The sequence below is a fragment of the Histomonas meleagridis genome, assembly GCF_020186115.1.
Source record: "Histomonas meleagridis strain 2922-C6/04-10x chromosome Unknown contig_97, whole genome shotgun sequence".
Classification (NCBI taxonomy): Eukaryota; Parabasalia; order Tritrichomonadida; family Dientamoebidae; genus Histomonas; species Histomonas meleagridis.
In genome coordinates this window covers 86,102-92,101 of record NW_027150928.1, presented here as the reverse complement: position 1 = coordinate 92,101, position 6,000 = coordinate 86,102, and positions in this window count along the sequence as shown.

Genomic DNA, 6,000 nt, shown 5'->3' with positions numbered 1-6,000 from the left:
GAATATCATAATAAGATATTAGACTTAAAGAAGACACTTGAAGAATTAAAACTTCGAAGAGAGAAACGTAAAGAAGACATAAAATCACAAAAAGTCGTATTAAATGAATTAAAAACTGAATTAGATAAAATCATGAAAATTAAAACGGATTTATTAAAAGAAATCAAAATTCAACAACATTCATTCGAATATAAAACATCGGAATTAAATGATCGAGATGAAACACTTTTAAGACAATCAGAAAGACTTGAAAAACTTCAACTATCGAATAATGAATTAGAAAAGAATAAAGATATAATGAATTATCGATTAAATGAAATGAGTCAAGAATTACAACCTTCGATTGATGAAATTAATAAACTTAATTCGGAACTCGAAGGGAATAATGAAGAAATTCGTACAATAAAACGATTCATTAAATCAAATAAAAGAACAATTCAAGACAAAAATCATCAAATCGAAGTCTTAAATAAGAAATTATCAATACAAAAAGAAAAACTTTCAAAAAAGAAAAAGATAATACAAATGTTTATAAAGGATTTAAATAAAACTTTAAGTATTAATAACAAAAATTTCGAAATGAAAATTAACGCAATAAAAGACATTTATGATAAATATGTTAACATTAATGACTTAGAAGAGAATTTAAAAGATATTAATGAAACAATTAATGGGCAAACAAGACAAAGAAAACATTTACAACACTCTGTGATGTTGTTACAAAGACAAGCAAATCAACAACAAGAAATTACGTTAAAACATTATAACTCAAAATCGACTGAAAATAGCGCACTTTTGAACGAATTGAATAGATTACAAAAAGAAAACCGTTTACTGAAAAAGAGATTACAAAACGCAAAAAGTGACGTGGAAATGTTGGAGTCAAATTTAAAGAGATTTAGATATAATAATCATGAACAGAAAGTTAGGCAAGGAAGAATAGTGAAATCGCCTTTAGGAGGACAAGAACAAAAACAAAAAGTGGTCGGTGAATGGGTGAAACAAAAAACACGTGTTGGAGCTACATCTGTGTCTGTGGTTGATTCTCGTGGAAAATATTTTCATTAAATAAATATTTGTTTTTGATTAATTGTAAATCATTTGAAGCGCTTCAAATTATTATTTAAACAGAAAATAAAAATTTTAACAGAGTCCGTTCGAAGAATATTTGACACTTTTCAATCGAACAAATTGTTTTGGCTTTTCACTGCCAAGAAAACGATTGTCACAGATTGAATACTTATCGTCTTTTTATAACGACGATTTTCTGAATTTTATGATGTATCGTTCAATTGGCTCCACCTAATATTCACAATTTTTCCTTGTCATTATGATTCGTTATAATTTTATCATTACGTTGTTTGAAGCTTTGTTATGTAATGCCTTCGGTTTGAATCAAAAATCTCTGTTAAATACAAATCTAATTTATCAAATTAATTTTAATAGTAGGAATTTCACAATACCATTTTCCTTGTACAGAGATTACATGTTGAACGTATTCTTGTTTCCTACAATTTTTCAATCAAATTCTTTGCATCAGAAGAAAATGCAGTTTATTTATGACAAAACAACATATTTTTTAAGAGGTTTCGAGCAACCTTTATATTTTTGCAGGGAAGCAAATGTTTTCAGCAAATATATATTTCATAAATTTATTGATCTTTCGAAAACTTTTTTCTTGTTTTTTGCTATTATAAAATTATTTAATAAGCCTCCTTTGAATTCATATGTTATCCACAACAAATTTCTTCTAATAATATTTTTCTTGTTTTTTACAAATTCTTTTGAAGGTTTTTCAGGCGATACACTCACAATCACCAATACAAATGATTTTGCTGAAACATATAAAGATGTAGCCAAACATGTTATAATTGAAAGTGGTGTTACAGAAATTCCATCATATGCATTTGAAAACATTCACAATTTCTAATTAAACGCAGTTAATTCCTTCAAGTTTATTTTTTGAATGTTCTAAGTTAACAACTGTATATGTCGGGAAAAATGTACAATCGATAAAAGCTAATGCATTTAGTAGTTGTACCCAACTGAAGTGCTTTTATTTTTATGGTGAAACCGAACCTGAAATTGATGAAGCTTTTGATTCAATTGACATTGAAATTATGGTATTAGAATCATATCAAGGAACAACATTTGGGAAATTAAATATATTTAAAGGAATAATTGATGAATGTCTTCCACAAACACAAACATTTACTAAATCAAATCCATTTACTAAATCAAATCCATTTACTAAATCAAATCCATTTACTAAATCAAATACATTTACTAAATCAAATCCATATACTAAATCAAATACATATACTAAATCAAATCCATATACTAAATCAAATACATATACTAAATCAAATACATTTACTAAATCAAATACATATACTAAATCAAATCCATTTACTAAATCAAATCCATTTACTAAATCAAATACATATACTAAATCAAATACATATACTAAATCAAATACATTTACTAAATCAAATACATTTACTAAATCAAATACATATACTAAATCAAATACATATACTAAATCAAATACATTTACTAAATCAAATCCATATACTAAATCAAATACATTTACTAAATCAAATCCATATACTAAATCAAATCCATTTACTAAATCAAATACATATACTAAATCAAATCCATTTACTAAATCAAATACATTTATGCGATGTAATGCATTTAATAATGGAAATTCTCATGAATTTTATACAATGTCATATTCATTAACATTAACATACATTTTATCATATATCGAAACGATTGTTAATTATACATTTATTTCGAATACATATATTATGTCAATGCTTTCCTCATCATTAACATATTTTATCACAGAATACATATATTATAATTATACAATTGTTCAATATTCAGCATATTTTAATCTTTATTCAGATTTCTATACCATCCTTAAACAAAATGAGCAAATTTACGAAGATAAATTTGATAAAACACTTATCATTATAATTGTCTGTGTTTTAATTGCTATCATTTTAATTATATTATTTGTTATACTTTTTCTTGTTCGTTCTTGTAACCAAAATAAAAGCGAACGTATTATTAGCTTTGAAACAAATGAAAACAAAGATATTGATACATTTTCAGTTACAAAGATCAAAAATATTGAAGAAGATCCATTTGCAGAAGATTTCAAGGAAGATAATATTGTAAATATTTAAATAACCTTACAAAATAATCTTTATTCAATCACTTAAGTTTTAACACTGTAAATAGTTATATTAACATCTTATACAAAAAGATAAGAACAATATCACTAAATTATTATTTGAACAAAAAGGAATTGATGTTAATGTTAAAGATAAAGAAGGTAAAACAGCTCTTACTAAAAAGGACAACATTAAAACGTTACCGCCAATAGTTAGAAATAGATATATATCAAATGATATGAATGAAAAAATGAATACAAATTATAGGTGAAAATAATTTCGTACCAGGCTACAGACAAAAACAACATACGCAATATTACATATGTATACATGTTTGAACAATGTATCTCAAATTTTTTATTATCTACAATTTAGTACTAAAACATTACGAGTCGGAACTACTCGGATTTAGAACATCAACTGTGATTTTTTATCGGGATAAATAGCCGCTTTGCGATTTGCTTTGAAGCATTCATATTTATTTTGATTTGATTATTTAAAGAACTGGATTAGTTTATCACTTATTCAATAGTAAAATGTGAGGATATATTTTCTTACCTTGAAAATTCTCATAAGTTTGAGTGCTAATCTCAGCTGTTGTTTTGATATTTTCCTTTTTATTTTCTTCTTTAAGCACTTGAAATTCGAATTATTTTTGATAATCTGTAAAATACGTTTCATTTTCATAAGTTGTCAAAACCCATGAAGTGGTATTCATAGAAAAAGATTTTGAATTAGAAATTTCTTTTGCACCTTTCTCACGAAGTAAATTTTCTATTCTAACATATCCTTTTTGTTGTGCAATTTCAATTGCCGTATAATATTGTTAAAATAAATATAAAATTGTAAAAACGTTTATAAAATTATTAAAATTAACTCCAAATCATTAATATAAATAAAAAATCATTAAAATGAATTCCAATTTAATAAAATGAACTTTATAAATTCAAATGAATAGTTTCTGCATTAATATCAATTCCTTCTTTATCTAAAAGTAATTTTACTATTTCTATATTATTATTTTTAACTGCTATATGAAGTGCTGTTTCAAATTATTAAAACATATTTCAAATTATTAAAACATATATTAAATTATTCAAATGAATAGTTTTTGCATTAACATCAATTCCTTTTTGCTCTAAAATATATTTCACATGTTCAATATTTCCTGATTTTGAAGCAAATGGCAAAATATTTTTTATGAATTTATAAATTTCCATTTCTTGCTGATTGGTTTATATCATCAGCATTAACATTAATTCCTTTTTCTTCAAAAAAAGCTAAAATTTCATAATTATCTTTTTTAATACAAAAACTTATCAAATCATTTGAATTATCTTTAGACATTTTCGGAATTGATTGCTTTTTTTCTAATTTATTTTCATATATATATTTGATATCATTTTGATGCAATTCAATATCTGCTTCATATGCTTTATCAAATGATGAATGATTTTGTTCACATAAATGAATTATCTCTAAATTTCCACCTACAACTGCATATCTACCTGCGTTTTTGACTTTTGCATTATTCATTAATAAATATTTAAAACATTTAATTGATCCAAAAAATGCTGCATAATCAATTAATGTAACATTCCAATTGTTAATAAATGAACATCTTTCATAAAGTGATTTTGGAATTATTTGATTAAAATTAAAATTTGTTTGTGATGATATTTCTTGAGGTTTATGTATTTCATCATTTCGAATTATTTTTGCAATTTCATTTGGTCTATGTCCTTATTCAATTAATTTCTGATGAAGTTCCCAATCATTCTTTGGAAGTTCCCTATAATTATCCAAATGATTGCTATCAGAATAATCAATATCAACATGTTTTATGCATAAAATACTTACTTCTAGAAAAACTTATCATGTTTTTGATTTCGCCATTTTAAGAAGAACTTGATATTTTCCAAATTTAAAATAGGATGAAACATACTTAAATTATGTGCTGCTATTTTCCGTCGATCATCAGGTAAACTTAGATTGAAGAACATGGGTACCATTTTCAAAAATATGTACAAGTAACTACACCATTTGAAAAGTCGAAAACAAGATTGATTTTGAGAATAATCGATTTTTAATAATATCATTTTTAAGACCATTATATTCAAGAACAAAAAAATGTCTATTGTTATATCCATCGATTAAAGATTTAATTTTTAAATTCTTATCGGAAACTGTTGTTTTGAGCATCATGTTATTGACATCTTGAATACACATGAAAGCTTTTTTCTGTAATTGTTCCCATTTGATATAAATTTTAATTAGAATTAGATCGATTCATGAAATTTAAGTAGATATACTATCAACACATAATTAATAAATATTATTGGAACTCAAAAGAGAAACAAACATATTTTTATTCTAATTTAAATACATATTGTAAATCCACATTTAATTTCTCAATATTATTTTTTTACAAGAAGTTGGAATTATCCCAAGGCGCTCTAAACGCTTCATATTTGCATAAAAGATATAATTAACTTGAACAATGAAATGATTAATCACTTGAAACAATTCATATTAAAAAATGAACTAACATTAGCTGTGCACTACTGATGCCTTCTTAGTAAAAAATCATTCACGATTTTGATGGAAAACAATGAACAGAGATGAGCTCCTATACGAATGCTATCGTTCTCTGAAAACTAAGAAATTTTGTATTCAAAATATTTGCACTTTTTTATCCAACAACAACAAATTCGAATCAAATTCCCAATTAAAAAGGAATGAAAGAATCAACAGGAACAAAGGAAACAAAATACATCCAATATCTAAAAATTATGCGAAATACAATATTTAATCT